Raw genomic sequence first — 17,747 nt, 5'->3', positions numbered from 1 at the left:
TTCATCAAAAGCCAGCAAACAGGAGGAATGTGCTTGTTGGGTTTTTCTTTTGAGGAAGAACTATGTAAGCACAGCAGCATCTGGTCTCTGTGGCGCAATCGGTTAGCGCGTTCGGCTGTTAACCGAAAGGATGGTGGTTCGAGCCCACCCAGGGACGATGTATGTTCCTTTCTCTTCTTTTTTAGACGTATTTTGTGCAAACAGATTAACTAAATTTCAACATTTCACTCAAACAAATCAGCCTCTCGCCCAACATGGGGCTCGAACCCACGACCCTGAGATTAAGAGTCTCATGCTCTACTGACTGAGCTAGCCGGGCGATTTTTGTAGGACCCCAAAGGCACTTGCTGTCGCCACATGTTGACATGTTGAGCAGGACCTGAGCTATGTTTGTGGAATTTGTGCAGAAATTAAAGACCTTCACCCTTAAACATTCACTAAACCTGGTGCATGATCTCACATCCCAGAGATTGAGAATCTGGCAAATCAACAATCGAACTGGTCAGGTAACAGCAGCATTTGAAGTGGGGTCAAAAAGGTACCATTAAAGGCACTTGACATCTCAGCTCAGTTTCGTTGCATAGCCTCTTTATAGTTGTTGAAAAAACGTTTTGTAGCGGAAGAAAACATTAATTTACTGGAAGACAATCCAGTGATCGCTCTTAATATCAAAGTAAAACATGTACTCTGTCCTGATAAAATTTTGAGCATGTGCATTTCACCTTGGGATTTAAAGTGTTTCCCTTTAGTCTGAGTGCATCAGCTGAAGGCAGCTTAACTTCTTTTTTGGTTCTTGAAGTCTTTTTTTATTCTCATCCGAAAGGCATAGCCTATTCTGTTCCAGAAAACATTGGGGATTCCAATGTATCAATGACCTAGTTGGGAAAATAATTGCTGAACTCTGTTATGATCCTGATCTCAGCAGTACCAAGTGCCACAAAGGTCCACAAATCAGTTTACTCATGTATTTTATTGCCTATGGTTTGGTTTGTAAATGTGTGTTGGTGATATGGATGCATTCATGATAGCACATTTTCTGGACAAAATGCGTCTTGGAGCAGCTCCTGCAGTGCTTCCATCAAATCTGTTTTGAATAGGTTTTGGGTGCATTTTCACAAATAATTTCAAAAGCGTCTTATCTAAGAGGACATAACCCTGCAACTGAAAGCAAGGGAGCTACTCTGTGTAAACTGGTGAAAATCATACACATTCCGATGACTGGTGGACAAAAGGATCAAAACTTTGACAGGAAAAGGGTCTACAAACTGACCTTTTGTTTGAAGACCTGCAGGTCTTGACAAGTGAGAAATTGAAGGAAGGGCGAATTTTAGACAAGCTAGCAGAAAAGTGTGAGTGACATTGATGTTGCATCCTTTATGCATTGGCTCATTTCATCAAAAGCCAGCAAACAGGAGGAATGTGCTTGTTGGGTTTTTCTTTTGAGGAAGAACTATGTAAGCACAGCAGCATCTGGTCTCTGTGGCGCAATCGGTTAGCGCGTTCGGCTGTTAACCGAAAGGATGGTGGTTCGAGCCCACTCAGGGACGATGTATGTTCCTTTCTCTTCTTTTTTAGACGTATTTTGTGCAAACAGATTAACTAAATTTCAACATTTCACTCAAACAAATCAGCCTCTCGCCCAACGTGGGGCTCGAACCCACGACCCTGAGATTAAGAGTCTCATGCTCTACCGACTGAGCTAGCCGGGCGATTTTTGTAGGACCCCAAAGGCACTTGCTGTCGGCACATGTTGACATGTTGAGCAGGACCTGAGCTATGTTTGTGGAATTTGTGCAGAAACTAAAGACCTTCACCCTTAAACATTCACTAAACCTGGTGCATGATCTCACATCCCAGAGATTGAGAATCTGGCAAACTAACAATCGAACTGGTCAGGTAACAGCAGCATTTGAAGTGGGGTCAAAAATGTACCATTAAAGGCACTTGACATCTCAGCTCAGTTTCGTTGCATAGCCTCTTTATAGTTGTTGAAAAAACGTTTTGTAGCGGAAGAAAACATTAATTTACTGGAAGACAATCCAGTGATCGCTCTTAATATCAAAGTAAAACATGTACTCTGTCCTGATAAAATTTTGAGCATGTGCATTTCACCTTGGGATTTAAAGTGTTTCCCTTTAGTCTGAGTGCATCAGCTGAAGGCAGCTTAACTTCTTTTTTGGTTCTTGAAGTCTTTTTTTATTCTCATCCGAAAGGCATAGCCTATTCTGTTCCAGAAAACATTGGGGATTCCAATGTATCAATGACCTAGTTGGGAAAATAATTGCTGAACTCTGTAATGATCCTGATCTCAGCAGTACCAAGTGCCACAAAGGTCCACAAATCAGTTTACTCATGTATTTTATTGCCTATGGTTTGGTTTGTAAATGTGTGTTGGTGATATGGATGCATTCATGATAGCACATTTTCTGGACAAAATGCGTCTTGGAGCAGCTCCTGCAGTGCTTCCATCAAATCTGTTTTGAATAGGTTTTGGGTGCATTTTCACAAATAATTTCAAAAGCGTCTTATCTAAGAGGACATAACCCTGCAACTGAAGGCAAGGGAGCTACACTGTGTAAACTGGTGAAAATCATACACATTCCGATGACTGGTGGACAAAAGGATCAAAACTTTGACAGGAAAAGGGTCTACAAACTGACCTTTTGTTTGAAGACCTGCAGGTCTTGACAAGTGAGAAATTGAAGGAAGGGCGAATTTTAGACAAGCTAGCAGAAAAGTGTGAGTGACATTGATGTTGCATCCTTTATGCATTGGCTCATTTCATCAAAAGCCAGCAAACAGGAGGAATGTGCTTGTTGGGTTTTTCTTTTGAGGAAGAACTATGTAAGCACAGCAGCATCTGGTCTCTGTGGCGCAATCGGTTAGCGCGTTCGGCTGTTAACCGAAAGGATGGTGGTTCGAGCCCACCCAGGGACGATGTATGTTCCTTTCTCTTCTTTTTTAGACGTATTTTGTGCAAACAGATTAACTAAATTTCAACATTTCACTCAAACAAATCAGCCTCTCGCCCAACGTGGGGCTCGAACCCACGACCCTGAGATTAAGAGTCTCATGCTCTACCGACTGAGCTCGCCGGGCGATTTTTGTAGGACCCCAAAGGCACTTGCTGTCGCCACATGTTGACATGTTGAGCAGGACCTGAGCTATGTTTGTGGAATTTGTGCAGAAATTAAAGACCTTCACCCTTAAACATTCACTAAACCTGGTGCATGATCTCACATCCCAGAGATTGAGAATCTGGCAAACTAACAATCGAACTGGTCAGGTAACAGCAGCATTTGAAGTGGGGTCAAAAAGGTACCATTAAAGGCACTTGACATCCCAGCTCAGTTTCGTTGCATAGCCTCTTTATAGTTGTTGAAAAAACGTTTTGTAGCGGAAGAAAACATTAATTTACTGGAAGACAATCTAGTGATCGCTCTTAATATCAAAGTAAAACATGTACTCTGTCCTGATAAAATTTTGAGCATGTGCATTTCACCTTGGGATTTAAAGTGTTTCCCTTTAGTCTGAGTACATCAGCTGAAGGCAGCTTAACTTCTTTTTTGGTTCTTGAAGTCTTTTTTTATTCTCATCCGAAAGGCATAGCCTATTCTGTTCCAGAAAACATTGGGGATTCCAATGTATCAATGACCTAGTTGGGAAAATAATTGCTGAACTCTGTTATGATCCTGATCTCAGCAGTACCAAGTGCCACAAAGGTCCACAAATCAGTTTACTCATGTATTTTATTGCCTATGGTTTGGTTTGTAAATGTGTGTTGGTGATATGGATGCATTCATGATAGCACATTTTCTGGACAAAATGCGTCTTGGAGCAGCTCCTGCAGTGCTTCCATCAAATCTGTTTTGAATAGGTTTTGGGTGCATTTTCACAAATAATTTCAAAAGCGTCTTATCTAAGAGGACATAACCCTGCAACTGAAAGCAAGGGAGCTACTCTGTGTAAACTGGTGAAAATCATACACATTCCGATGACTGGTGGACAAAAGGATCAAAACTTTGACAGGAAAAGGGTCTACAAACTGACCTTTTGTTTGAAGACCTGCAGGTCTTGACAAGTGAGAAATTGAAGGAAGGGCGAATTTTAGACAAGCTAGCAGAAAAGTGTGAGTGACATTGATGTTGCATCCTTTATGCATTGGCTCATTTCATCAAAAGCCAGCAAACAGGAGGAATGTGCTTGTTGGGTTTTTCTTTTGAGGAAGAACTATGTAAGCACAGCAGCATCTGGTCTCTGTGGCGCAATCGGTTAGCGCGTTCGGCTGTTAACCGAAAGGATGGTGGTTCGAGCCCACTCAGGGAAGATGTATGTTCCTTTCTCTTCTTTTTTAGACGTATTTTGTGCAAACAGATTAACTAAATTTCAACATTTCACTCAAACAAATCAGCCTCTCGCCCAACGTGGGGCTCGAACACACGACCCTGAGATTAAGAGTCTCATGCTCTACCGACTGAGCTAGCCGGGCGATTTTTGTAGGACCCCAAAGGCACTTGCTGTCGCCACATGTTGACATGTTGAGCAGGACCTGAGCTATGTTTGTGGAATTTGTGCAGAAACTAAAGACCTTCACCCTTAAACATTCACTAAACCTGGTGCATGATCTCACATCCCAGAGATTGAGAATCTGGCAAACTAACAATCGAACTGGTCAGGTAACAGCAGCATTTGAAGTGGGGTCAAAAATGTACCATTAAAGGCACTTGACATCTCAGCTCAGTTTCGTTGCATAGCCTCTTTATAGTTGTTGAAAAAACGTTTTGTAGCGGAAGAAAACATTAATTTACTGGAAGACAATCCAGTGATCGCTCTTAATATCAAAGTAAAACATGTACTCTGTCCTGATAAAATTTTGAGCATGTGCATTTCACCTTGGGATTTAAAGTGTTTCCCTTTAGTCTGAGTGCATCAGCTGAAGGCAGCTTAACTTCTTTTTTGGTTCTTGAAGTCTTTTTTTATTCTCATCCGAAAGGCATAGCCTATTCTGTTCCAGAAAACATTGGGGATTCCAATGTATCAATGACCTAGTTGGGAAAATAATTGCTGAACTCTGTAATGATCCTGATCTCAGCAGTACCAAGTGCCACAAAGGTCCACAAATCAGTTTACTCATGTATTTTATTGCCTATGGTTTGGTTTGTAAATGTGTGTTGGTGATATGGATGCATTCATGATAGCACATTTTCTGGACAAAATGCGTCTTGGAGCAGCTCCTGCAGTGCTTCCATCAAATCTGTTTTGAATAGGTTTTGGGTGCATTTTCACAAATAATTTCAAAAGCGTCTTATCTAAGAGGACATAACCCTGCAACTGAAGGCAAGGGAGCTACACTGTGTAAACTGGTGAAAATCATACACATTCCGATGACTGGTGGACAAAAGGATCAAAACTTTGACAGGAAAAGGGTCTACAAACTGACCTTTTGTTTGAAGACCTGCAGGTCTTGACAAGTGAGAAATTGAAGGAAGGGCGAATTTTAGACAAGCTAGCAGAAAAGTGTGAGTGACATTGATGTTGCATCCTTTATGCATTGGCTCATTTCATCAAAAGCCAGCAAACAGGAGGAATGTGCTTGTTGGGTTTTTCTTTTGAGGAAGAACTATGTAAGCACAGCAGCATCTGGTCTCTGTGGCGCAATCGGTTAGCGCGTTCGGCTGTTAACCGAAAGGATGGTGGTTCGAGCCCACCCAGGGACGATGTATGTTCCTTTCTCTTCTTTTTTAGACGTATTTTGTGCAAACAGATTAACTAAATTTCAACATTTCACTCAAACAAATCAGCCTCTCGCCCAACGTGGGGCTCGAACCCACGACCCTGAGATTAAGAGTCTCATGCTCTACCGACTGAGCTCGCCGGGCGATTTTTGTAGGACCCCAAAGGCACTTGCTGTCGCCACATGTTGACATGTTGAGCAGGACCTGAGCTATGTTTGTGGAATTTGTGCAGAAACTAAAGACCTTCACCCTTAAACATTCACTAAACCTGGTGCATGATCTCACATCCCAGAGATTGAGAATCTGGCAAACTAACAATCGAACTGGTCAGGTAACAGCAGCATTTGAAGTGGGGTCAAAAATGTACCATTAAAGGCACTTGACATCTCAGCTCAGTTTCGTTGCATAGCCTCTTTATAGTTGTTGAAAAAACGTTTTGTAGCGGAAGAAAACATTAATTTACTGGAAGACAATCCAGTGATCGCTCTTAATATCAAAGTAAAACATGTACTCTGTCCTGATAAAATTTTGAGCATGTGCATTTCACCTTGGGATTTAAAGTGTTTCCCTTTAGTCTGAGTGCATCAGCTGAAGGCAGCTTAACTTCTTTTTTGGTTCTTGAAGTCTTTTTTTATTCTCATCCGAAAGGCATAGCCTATTCTGTTCCAGAAAACATTGGGGATTCCAATGTATCAATGACCTAGTTGGGAAAATAATTGCTGAACTCTGTAATGATCCTGATCTCAGCAGTACCAAGTGCCACAAAGGTCCACAAATCAGTTTACTCATGTATTTTATTGCCTATGGTTTGGTTTGTAAATGTGTGTTGGTGATATGGATGCATTCATGATAGCACATTTTCTGGACAAAATGCGTCTTGGAGCAGCTCCTGCAGTGCTTCCATCAAATCTGTTTTGAATAGGTTTTGGGTGCATTTTCACAAATAATTTCAAAAGCGTCTTATCTAAGAGGACATAACCCTGCAACTGAAGGCAAGGGAGCTACACTGTGTAAACTGGTGAAAATCATACACATTCCGATGACTGGTGGACAAAAGGATCAAAACTTTGACAGGAAAAGGGTCTACAAACTGACCTTTTGTTTGAAGACCTGCAGGTCTTGACAAGTGAGAAATTGAAGGAAGGGCGAATTTTAGACAAGCTAGCAGAAAAGTGTGAGTGACATTGATGTTGCATCCTTTATGCATTGGCTCATTTCATCAAAAGCCAGCAAACAGGAGGAATGTGCTTGTTGGGTTTTTCTTTTGAGGAAGAACTATGTAAGCACAGCAGCATCTGGTCTCTGTGGCGCAATCGGTTAGCGCGTTCGGCTGTTAACCGAAAGGATGCTGGTTCGAGCCCACCCAGGGACGATGTATGTTCCTTTCTCTTCTTTTTTAGACGTATTTTGTGCAAACAGATTAACTAAATTTCAACATTTCACTCAAACAAATCAGCCTCTCGCCCAACGTGGGGCTCGAACCCACGACCCTGAGATTAAGAGTCTCATGCTCTACCGACTGAGCTAGCCGGGCGATTTTTGTAGGACCCCAAAGGCACTTGCTGTCGCCACATGTTGACATGTTGAGCAGGACCTGAGCTATGTTTGTGGAATTTGTGCAGAAATTAAAGACCTTCACCCTTAAACATTCACTAAACCTGGTGCATGATCTCACATCCCAGAGATTGAGAATCTGGCAAACTAACAATCGAACTGGTCAGGTAACAGCAGCATTTGAAGTGGGGTCAAAAAGGTACCATTAAAGGCACTTGACATCCCAGCTCAGTTTCGTTGCATAGCCTCTTTATAGTTGTTGAAAAAACGTTTTGTAGCGGAAGAAAACATTAATTTCTTGGAAGACAATCCAGTGATCGCTCTTAATATCAAAGTAAAACATGTACTCTGTCCTGATAAAATTTTGAGCATGTGCATTTCACCTTGGGATTTAAAGTGTTTCCCTTTAGTCTGAGTACATCAGCTGAAGGCAGCTTAACTTCTTTTTTGGTTCTTGAAGTCTTTTTTTATTCTCATCCGAAAGGCATAGCCTATTCTGTTCCAGAAAACATTGGGGATTCCAATGTATCAATGACCTAGTTGGGAAAATAATTGCTGAACTCTGTAATGATCCTGATCTCAGCAGTACCAAGTGCCACAAAGGTCCACAAATCAGTTTACTCATGTATTTTATTGCCTATGGTTTGGTTTGTAAATGTGTGTTGGTGATATGGATGCATTCATGATAGCACATTTTCTGGACAAAATGCGTCTTGGAGCAGCTCCTGCAGTGCTTCCATCAAATCTGTTTTGAATAGGTTTTGGGTGCATTTTCACAAATAATTTCAAAAGCGTCTTATCTAAGACGACATAACCCTGCAACTGAAGGCAAGGGAGCTACACTGTGTAAACTGGTGAAAATCATACACATTCCGATGACTGGTGGACAAAAGGATCAAAACTTTGACAGGAAAAGGGTCTACAAACTGACCTTTTGTTTGAAGACCTGCAGGTCTTGACAAGTGAGAAATTGAAGGAAGGGCGAATTTTAGACAAGCTAGCAGAAAAGTGTGAGTGACATTGATGTTGCATCCTTTATGCATTGGCTCATTTCATCAAAAGCCAGCAAACAGGAGGAATGTGCTTGTTGGGTTTTTCTTTTGAGGAAGAACTATGTAAGCACAGCAGCATCTGGTCTCTGTGGCGCAATCGGTTAGCGCGTTCGGCTGTTAACCGAAAGGATGGTGGTTCGAGCCCACCCAGGGACGATGTATGTTCCTTTCTCTTCTTTTTTAGACGTATTTTGTGCAAACAGATTAACTAAATTTCAACATTTCACTCAAACAAATCAGCCTCTCGCCCAACATGGGGCTCGAACCCACGACCCTGAGATTAAGAGTCTCATGCTCTACTGACTGAGCTAGCCGGGCGATTTTTGTAGGACCCCAAAGGCACTTGCTGTCGCCACATGTTGACATGTTGAGCAGGACCTGAGCTATGTTTGTGGAATTTGTGCAGAAATTAAAGACCTTCACCCTTAAACATTCACTAAACCTGGTGCATGATCTCACATCCCAGAGATTGAGAATCTGGCAAATCAACAATCGAACTGGTCAGGTAACAGCAGCATTTGAAGTGGGGTCAAAAAGGTACCATTAAAGGCACTTGACATCCCAGCTCAGTTTCGTTGCATAGCCTCTTTATAGTTGTTGAAAAAACGTTTTGTAGCGGAAGAAAACATTAATTTACTGGAAGACAATCCAGTGATCGCTCTTAATATCAAAGTAAAACATGTACTCTGTCCTGATAAAATTTTGAGCATGTGCATTTCACCTTGGGATTTAAAGTGTTTCCCTTTAGTCTGAGTACATCAGCTGAAGGCAGCTTAACTTCTTTTTTGGTTCTTGAAGTCTTTTTTTATTCTCATCCGAAAGGCATAGCCTATTCTGTTCCAGAAAACATTGGGGATTCCAATGTATCAATGACCTAGTTGGGAAAATAATTGCTGAACTCTGTAATGATCCTGATCTCAGCAGTACCAAGTGCCACAAAGGTCCACAAATCAGTTTACTCATGTATTTTATTGCCTATGGTTTGGTTTGTAAATGTGTGTTGGTGATATGGATGCATTCATGATAGCACATTTTCTGGACAAAATGCGTCTTGGAGCAGCTCCTGCAGTGCTTCCATCAAATCTGTTTTGAATAGGTTTTGGGTGCATTTTCACAAATAATTTCAAAAGCGTCTTATCTAAGAGGACATAACCCTGCAACTGAAGGCAAGGGAGCTACACTGTGTAAACTGGTGAAAATCATACACATTCCGATGACTGGTGGACAAAAGGATCAAAACTTTGACAGGAAAAGGGTCTACAAACTGACCTTTTGTTTGAAGACCTGCAGGTCTTGACAAGTGAGAAATTGAAGGAAGGGCGAATTTTAGACAAGCTAGCAGAAAAGTGTGAGTGACATTGATGTTGCATCCTTTATGCATTGGCTCATTTAATCAAAAGCCAGCAAACAGGAGGAATGTGCTTGTTGGGTTTTTCTTTTGAGGAAGAACTATGTAAGCACAGCAGCATCTGGTCTCTGTGGCGCAATCGGTTAGCGCGTTCGGCTGTTAACCGAAAGGATGGTGGTTCGAGCCCACCCAGGGACGATGTATGTTCCTTTCTCTTCTTTTTTAGACGTATTTTGTGCAAACAGATTAACTAAATTTCAACATTTCACTCAAACAAATCAGCCTCTCGCCCAACGTGGGGCTCCAACCCACGACCCTGAGATTAAGAGTCTCATGCTCTACCGACTGAGCTAGCCGGGCGATTTTTGTAGGACCCCAAAGGCACTTGCTGTCGCCACATGTTGACATGTTGAGCAGGACCTGAGCTATGTTTGTGGAATTTGTGCAGAAATTAAAGACCTTCACCCTTAAACATTCACTAAACCTGGTGCATGATCTCACATCCCAGAGATTGAGAATCTGGCAAATCAACAATCGAACTGGTCAGGTAACAGCAGCATTTGAAGTGGGGTCAAAAAGGTACCATTAAAGGCACTTGACATCCCAGCTCAGTTTCGTTGCATAGCCTCTTTATAGTTGTTGAAAAAACGTTTTGTAGCGGAAGAAAACATTAATTTACTGGAAGACAATCCAGTGATCGCTCTTAATATCAAAGTAAAACATGTACTCTGTCCTGATAAAATTTTGAGCATGTGCATTTCACCTTGGGATTTAAAGTGTTTCCCTTTAGTCTGAGTACATCAGCTGAAGGCAGCTTAACTTCTTTTTTGGTTCTTGAAGTCTTTTTTTATTCTCATCCGAAAGGCATAGCCTATTCTGTTCCAGAAAACATTGGGGATTCCAATGTATCAATGACCTAGTTGGGAAAATAATTGCTGAACTCTGTAATGATCCTGATCTCAGCAGTACCAAGTGCCACAAAGGTCCACAAATCAGTTTACTCATGTATTTTATTGCCTATGGTTTGGTTTGTAAATGTGTGTTGGTGATATGGATGCATTCATGATAGCACATTTTCTGGACAAAATGCGTCTTGGAGCAGCTCCTGCAGTGCTTCCATCAAATCTGTTTTGAATAGGTTTTGGGTGCATTTTCACAAATAATTTCAAAAGCGTCTTATCTAAGAGGACATAACCCTGCAACTGAAGGCAAGGGAGCTACACTGTGTAAACTGGTGAAAATCATACACATTCCGATGACTGGTGGACAAAAGGATCAAAACTTTGACAGGAAAAGGGTCTACAAACTGACCTTTTGTTTGAAGACCTGCAGGTCTTGACAAGTGAGAAATTAAAGGAAGGGCGAATTTTAGACAAGCTAGCAGAAAAGTGTGAGTGACATTGATGTTGCATCCTTTATGCATTGGCTCATTTAATCAAAAGCCAGCAAACAGGAGGAATGTGCTTGTTGGGTTTTTCTTTTGAGGAAGAACTATGTAAGCACAGCAGCATCTGGTCTCTGTGGCGCAATCGGTTAGCGCGTTCGGCTGTTAACCGAAAGGATGGTGGTTCGAGCCCACCCAGGGACGATGTATGTTCCTTTCTCTTCTTTTTTAGACGTATTTTGTGCAAACAGATTAACTAAATTTCAACATTTCACTCAAACAAATCAGCCTCTCGCCCAACGTGGGGCTCCAACCCACGACCCTGAGATTAAGAGTGTCATGCTCTACCGACTGAGCTAGCCGGGCGATTTTTGTAGGACCCCAAAGGCACTTGCTGTCACCACATGTTGACATGTTGAGCAGGACCTGAGCTATGTTTGTGGAATTTGTGCAGAAATTAAAGACCTTCACCCTTAAACATTCACTAAACCTGGTGCATGATCTCACATCCCAGAGATTGAGAATCTGGCAAACTAACAATCGAACTGGTCAGGTAACAGCAGCATTTGAAGTGGGGTCAAAAAGGTACCATTAAAGGCACTTGACATCCCAGCTCAGTTTCGTTGCATAGCCTCTTTATAGTTGTTGAAAAAACGTTTTGTAGCGGAAGAAAACATTAATTTACTGGAAGACAATCCAGTGATCGCTCTTAATATCAAAGTAAAACATGTACTCTGTCCTGATAAAATTTTGAGCATGTGCATTTCACCTTGGGATTTAAAGTGTTTCCCTTTAGTCTGAGTACATCAGCTGAAGGCAGCTTAACTTCTTTTTTGGTTCTTGAAGTCTTTTTTTATTCTCATCCGAAAGGCATAGCCTATTCTGTTCCAGAAAACATTGGGGATTCCAATGTATCAATGACCTAGTTGGGAAAATAATTGCTGAACTCTGTAATGATCCTGATCTCAGCAGTACCAAGTGCCACAAAGGTCCACAAATCAGTTTACTCATGTATTTTATTGCCTATGGTTTGGTTTGTAAATGTGTGTTGGTGATATGGATGCATTCATGATAGCACATTTTCTGGACAAAATGCGTCTTGGAGCAGCTCCTGCAGTGCTTCCATCAAATCTGTTTTGAATAGGTTTTGGGTGCATTTTCACAAATAATTTCAAAAGCGTCTTATCTAAGACGACATAACCCTGCAACTGAAGGCAAGGGAGCTACACTGTGTAAACTGGTGAAAATCATACACATTCCGATGACTGGTGGACAAAAGGATCAAAACTTTGACAGGAAAAGGGTCTACAAACTGACCTTTTGTTTGAAGACCTGGAGGTCTTGACAAGTGAGAAATTGAAGGAAGGGCGAATTTTAGACAAGCTAGCAGAAAAGTGTGAGTGACATTGATGTTGCATCCTTTATGCATTGGCTCATTTCATCAAAAGCCAGCAAACAGGAGGAATGTGCTTGTTGGGTTTTTCTTTTGAGGAAGAACTATGTAAGCACAGCAGCATCTGGTCTCTGTGGCGCAATCGGTTAGCGCGTTCGGCTGTTAACCGAAAGGATGGTGGTTCGAGCCCACCCAGGGACGATGTATGTTCCTTTCTCTTCTTTTTTAGACGTATTTTGTGCAAACAGATTAACTAAATTTCAACATTTCACTCAAACAAATCAGCCTCTCGCCCAACGTGGGGCTCGAACCCACGACCCTGAGATTAAGAGTCTCATGCTCTACCGACTGAGCTAGCCGGGCGATTTTTGTAGGACCCCAAAGGCACTTGCTGTCGCCACATGTTGACATGTTGAGCAGGACCTGAGCTATGTTTGTGGAATTTGTGCAGAAATTAAAGACCTTCACCCTTAAACATTCACTAAACCTGGTGCATGATCTCACATCCCAGAGATTGAGAATCTGGCAAACTAACAATCGAACTGGTCAGGTAACAGCAGCATTTGAAGTGGGGTCAAAAAGGTACCATTAAAGGCACTTGACATCCCAGCTCAGTTTCGTTGCATAGCCTCTTTATAGTTGTTGAAAAAACGTTTTGTAGCGGAAGAAAACATTAATTTACTGGAAGACAATCTAGTGATCGCTCTTAATATCAAAGTAAAACATGTACTCTGTCCTGATAAAATTTTGAGCATGTGCATTTCACCTTGGGATTTAAAGTGTTTCCCTTTAGTCTGAGTACATCAGCTGAAGGCAGCTTAACTTCTTTTTTGGTTCTTGAAGTCTTTTTTTATTCTCATCCGAAAGGCATAGCCTATTCTGTTCCAGAAAACATTGGGGATTCCAATGTATCAATGACCTAGTTGGGAAAATAATTGCTGAACTCTGTAATGATCCTGATCTCAGCAGTACCAAGTGCCACAAAGGTCCACAAATCAGTTTACTCATGTATTTTATTGCCTATGGTTTGGTTTGTAAATGTGTGTTGGTGATATGGATGCATTCATGATAGCACATTTCCTGGACAAAATGCGTCTTGGAGCAGCTCCTGCAGTGCTTCCATCAAATCTGTTTTGAATAGGTTTTGGGTGCATTTTCATAAATAATTTCAAAAGCGTCTTATCTAAGAGGACATAACCCTGCAACTGAAGGCAAGGGAGCTACACTGTGTAAACTGGTGAAAATCATACACATTCCGATGACTGGTGGACAAAAGGATCAAAACTTTGACAGGAAAAGGGTCTACAAACTGACCTTTTGTTTGAAGACCTGGAGGTCTTGACAAGTGAGAAATTGAAGGAAGGGCGAATTTTAGACAAGCTAGCAGAAAAGTGTGAGTGACATTGATGTTGCATCCTTTATGCATTGGCTCATTTCATCAAAAGCCAGCAAACAGGAGGAATGTGCTTGTTGGGTTTTTCTTTTGAGGAAGAACTATGTAAGCACAGCAGCATCTGGTCTCTGTGGCGCAATCGGTTAGCGCGTTCGGCTGTTAACCGAAAGGATGGTGGTTCGAGCCCACCCAGGGACGATGTATGTTCCTTTCTCTTCTTTTTTAGACGTATTTTGTCCAAACAGATTAACTAAATTTCAACATTTCACTCAAACAAATCAGCCTCTCGCCCAACGTGGGGCTCGAACCCACGACCCTGAGATTAAGAGTCTCATGCTCTACCGACTGAGCTAGCCGGGCGATTTTTGTAGGACCCCAAAGGCACTTGCTGTCGCCACATGTTGACATGTTGAGCAGGACCTGAGCTATGTTTGTGGAATTTGTGCAGAAACTAAAGACCTTCACCCTTAAACATTCACTAAACCTGGTGCATGATCTCACATCCCAGAGATTGAGAATCTGGCAAACTAACAATCGAACTGGTCAGGTAACAGCAGCATTTGAAGTGGGGTCAAAAATGTACCATTAAAGGCACTTGACATCTCAGCTCAGTTTCGTTGCATAGCCTCTTTATAGTTGTTGAAAAAACGTTTTGTAGCGGAAGAAAACATTAATTTACTGGAAGACAATCTAGTGATCGCTCTTAATATCAAAGTAAAACATGTACTCTGTCCTGATAAAATTTTGAGCATGTGCATTTCACCTTGGGATTTAAAGTGTTTCCCTTTAGTCTGAGTACATCAGCTGAAGGCAGCTTAACTTCTTTTTTGGTTCTTGAAGTCTTTTTTTATTCTCATCCGAAAGGCATAGCCTATTCTGTTCCAGAAAACATTGGGGATTCCAATGTATCAATGACCTAGTTGGGAAAATAATTGCTGAACTCTGTAATGATCCTGATCTCAGCAGTACCAAGTGCCACAAAGGTCCACAAATCAGTTTACTCATGTATTTTATTGCCTATGGTTTGGTTTGTAAATGTGTGTTGGTGATATGGATGCATTCATGATAGCACATTTTCTGGACAAAATGCGTCTTGGAGCAGCTCCTGCAGTGCTTCCATCAAATCTGTTTTGAATAGGTTTTGGGTGCATTTTCACAAATAATTTCAAAAGCGTCTTATCTAAGACGACATAACCCTGCAACTGAAGGCAAGGGAGCTACACTGTGTAAACTGGTGAAAATCATACACATTCCGATGACTGGTGGACAAAAGGATCAAAACTTTGACAGGAAAAGGGTCTACAAACTGACCTTTTGTTTGAAGACCTGGAGGTCTTGACAAGTGAGAAATTGAAGGAAGGGCGAATTTTAGACAAGCTAGCAGAAAAGTGTGAGTGACATTGATGTTGCATCCTTTATGCATTGGCTCATTTCATCAAAAGCCAGCAAACAGGAGGAATGTGCTTGTTGGGTTTTTCTTTTGAGGAAGAACTATGTAAGCACAGCAGCATCTGGTCTCTGTGGCGCAATCGGTTAGCGCGTTCGGCTGTTAACCGAAAGGATGGTGGTTCGAGCCCACCCAGGGACGATGTATGTTCCTTTCTCTTCTTTTTTAGACGTATTTTGTCCAAACAGATTAACTAAATTTCAACATTTCACTCAAACAAATCAGCCTCTCGCCCAACGTGGGGCTCGAACCCACGACCCTGAGATTAAGAGTCTCATGCTCTACCGACTGAGCTAGCCGGGCGATTTTTGTAGGACCCCAAAGGCACTTGCTGTCGCCACATGTTGACATGTTGAGCAGGACCTGAGCTATGTTTGTGGAATTTGTGCAGAAACTAAAGACCTTCACCCTTAAACATTCACTAAACCTGGTGCATGATCTCACATCCCAGAGATTGAGAATCTGGCAAACTAACAATCGAACTGGTCAGGTAACAGCAGCATTTGAAGTGGGGTCAAAAATGTACCATTAAAGGCACTTGACATCTCAGCTCAGTTTCGTTGCATAGCCTCTTTATAGTTGTTGAAAAAACGTTTTGTAGCGGAAGAAAACATTAATTTACTGGAAGACAATCTAGTGATCGCTCTTAATATCAAAGTAAAACATGTACTCTGTCCTGATAAAATTTTGAGCATGTGCATTTCACCTTGGGATTTAAAGTGTTTCCCTTTAGTCTGAGTACATCAGCTGAAGGCAGCTTAACTTCTTTTTTGGTTCTTGAAGTCTTTTTTTATTCTCATCCGAAAGGCATAGCCTATTCTGTTCCAGAAAACATTGGGGATTCCAATGTATCAATGACCTAGTTGGGAAAATAATTGCTGAACTCTGTAATGATCCTGATCTCAGCAGTACCAAGTGCCACAAAGGTCCACAAATCAGTTTACTCATGTATTTTATTGCCTATGGTTTGGTTTGTAAATGTGTGTTGGTGATATGGATGCATTCATGATAGCACATTTTCTGGACAAAATGCGTCTTGGAGCAGCTCCTGCAGTGCTTCCATCAAATCTGTTTTGAATAGGTTTTGGGTGCATTTTCACAAATAATTTCAAAAGCGTCTTATCTAAGACGACATAACCCTGCAACTGAAGGCAAGGGAGCTACACTGTGTAAACTGGTGAAAATCATACACATTCCGATGACTGGTGGACAAAAGGATCAAAACTTTGACAGGAAAAGGGTCTACAAACTGACCTTTTGTTTGAAGACCTGCAGGTCTTGACAAGTGAGAAATTGAAGGAAGGGCGAATTTTAGACAAGCTAGCAGAAAAGTGTGAGTGACATTGATGTTGCATCCTTTATGCATTGGCTCATTTCATCAAAAGCCAGCAAACAGGAGGAATGTGCTTGTTGGGTTTTTCTTTTGAGGAAGAACTATGTAAGCACAGCAGCATCTGGTCTCTGTGGCGCAATCGGTTAGCGCGTTCGGCTGTTAACCGAAAGGATGGTGGTTCGAGCCCACCCAGGGATGATGTATGTTCCTTTCTCTTCTTTTTTAGACGTATTTTGTGCAAACAGATTAACTAAATTTCAACATTTCACTCAAACAAATCAGCCTCTCGCCCAACATGGGGCTCGAACCCACGACCCTGAGATTAAGAGTCTCATGCTCTACTGACTGAGCTAGCCGGGCGATTTTTGTAGGACCCCAAAGGCACTTGCTGTCGCCACATGTTGACATGTTGAGCAGGACCTGAGCTATGTTTGTGGAATTTGTGCAGAAACTAAAGACCTTCACCCTTAAACATTCACTAAACCTGGTGCATGATCTCACATCCCAGAGATTGAGAATCTGGCAAACTAACAATCGAACTGGTCAGGTAACAGCAGCATTTGAAGTGGGGTCAAAAATGTACCATTAAAGGCACTTGACATCTCAGCTCAGTTTCGTTGCATAGCCTCTTTATAGTTGTTGAAAAAACGTTTTGTAGCGGAAGAAAACATTAATTTACTGGAAGACAATCCAGTGATCGCTCTTAATATCAAAGTAAAACATGTACTCTGTCCTGATAAAATTTTGAGCATGTGCATTTCACCTTGGGATTTAAAGTGTTTCCCTTTAGTCTGAGTGCATCAGCTGAAGGCAGCTTAACTTCTTTTTTGGTTCTTGAAGTCTTTTTTTATTCTCATCCGAAAGGCATAGCCTATTCTGTTCCAGAAAACATTGGGGATTCCAATGTATCAATGACCTAGTTGGGAAAATAATTGCTGAACTCTGTAATGATCCTGATCTCAGCAGTACCAAGTGCCACAAAGGTCCACAAATCAGTTTACTCATGTATTTTATTGCCTATGGTTTGGTTTGTAAATGTGTGTTGGTGATATGGATGCATTCATGATAGCACATTTTCTGGACAAAATGCGTCTTGGAGCAGCTCCTG

General features: G+C 41.6%; 14 non-coding genes across 14 annotated transcripts; 9 read left to right on the top strand and 5 right to left on the bottom strand.

Annotated features, from left to right (window-relative positions):
• The first annotated feature begins 83 nt into the window (after window positions 1–83).
• On the top strand, window positions 84–157 carry trnan-guu (transfer RNA asparagine (anticodon GUU)). Its single transcript has one exon. It is a non-coding gene; the product is annotated as a tRNA-Asn (tRNA).
• A 1,479-nt stretch (window positions 158–1,636) lies between these two features.
• On the bottom strand, window positions 1,637–1,709 carry trnak-cuu (transfer RNA lysine (anticodon CUU)). The gene has a single exon. It is a non-coding gene; the product is annotated as a tRNA-Lys (tRNA).
• A 1,154-nt stretch (window positions 1,710–2,863) lies between these two features.
• trnan-guu (transfer RNA asparagine (anticodon GUU)) lies at window positions 2,864–2,937 on the top strand. The gene has a single exon. It is a non-coding gene; the product is annotated as a tRNA-Asn (tRNA).
• A 2,706-nt stretch (window positions 2,938–5,643) lies between these two features.
• Window positions 5,644–5,717, top strand: trnan-guu (transfer RNA asparagine (anticodon GUU)). The gene has a single exon. It is a non-coding gene; the product is annotated as a tRNA-Asn (tRNA).
• A 1,479-nt stretch (window positions 5,718–7,196) lies between these two features.
• On the bottom strand, window positions 7,197–7,269 carry trnak-cuu (transfer RNA lysine (anticodon CUU)). Its single transcript has one exon. It is a non-coding gene; the product is annotated as a tRNA-Lys (tRNA).
• A 1,154-nt stretch (window positions 7,270–8,423) lies between these two features.
• On the top strand, window positions 8,424–8,497 carry trnan-guu (transfer RNA asparagine (anticodon GUU)). The gene has a single exon. It is a non-coding gene; the product is annotated as a tRNA-Asn (tRNA).
• A 1,316-nt stretch (window positions 8,498–9,813) lies between these two features.
• Window positions 9,814–9,887, top strand: trnan-guu (transfer RNA asparagine (anticodon GUU)). The gene has a single exon. It is a non-coding gene; the product is annotated as a tRNA-Asn (tRNA).
• A 1,316-nt stretch (window positions 9,888–11,203) lies between these two features.
• On the top strand, window positions 11,204–11,277 carry trnan-guu (transfer RNA asparagine (anticodon GUU)). Its single transcript has one exon. It is a non-coding gene; the product is annotated as a tRNA-Asn (tRNA).
• A 1,316-nt stretch (window positions 11,278–12,593) lies between these two features.
• trnan-guu (transfer RNA asparagine (anticodon GUU)) lies at window positions 12,594–12,667 on the top strand. Its single transcript has one exon. It is a non-coding gene; the product is annotated as a tRNA-Asn (tRNA).
• Window positions 12,668–12,756: 89 nt separating this feature from the next.
• On the bottom strand, window positions 12,757–12,829 carry trnak-cuu (transfer RNA lysine (anticodon CUU)). Its single transcript has one exon. It is a non-coding gene; the product is annotated as a tRNA-Lys (tRNA).
• Window positions 12,830–13,983: 1,154 nt separating this feature from the next.
• Window positions 13,984–14,057, top strand: trnan-guu (transfer RNA asparagine (anticodon GUU)). Its single transcript has one exon. It is a non-coding gene; the product is annotated as a tRNA-Asn (tRNA).
• An 89-nt stretch (window positions 14,058–14,146) lies between these two features.
• On the bottom strand, window positions 14,147–14,219 carry trnak-cuu (transfer RNA lysine (anticodon CUU)). The gene has a single exon. It is a non-coding gene; the product is annotated as a tRNA-Lys (tRNA).
• Window positions 14,220–15,373: 1,154 nt separating this feature from the next.
• Window positions 15,374–15,447, top strand: trnan-guu (transfer RNA asparagine (anticodon GUU)). The gene has a single exon. It is a non-coding gene; the product is annotated as a tRNA-Asn (tRNA).
• Window positions 15,448–15,536: 89 nt separating this feature from the next.
• On the bottom strand, window positions 15,537–15,609 carry trnak-cuu (transfer RNA lysine (anticodon CUU)). The gene has a single exon. It is a non-coding gene; the product is annotated as a tRNA-Lys (tRNA).
• Window positions 15,610–17,747: the final 2,138 nt, after the last annotated feature.

Source organism: Brachyhypopomus gauderio, unplaced genomic scaffold (genome assembly GCF_052324685.1).
Source record: "Brachyhypopomus gauderio isolate BG-103 unplaced genomic scaffold, BGAUD_0.2 sc159, whole genome shotgun sequence".
In the NCBI taxonomy this organism is placed as follows: Eukaryota; Metazoa; Chordata; class Actinopteri; order Gymnotiformes; family Hypopomidae; genus Brachyhypopomus; species Brachyhypopomus gauderio.
This window is presented reverse-complemented; position numbering and strand designations above follow the sequence as displayed.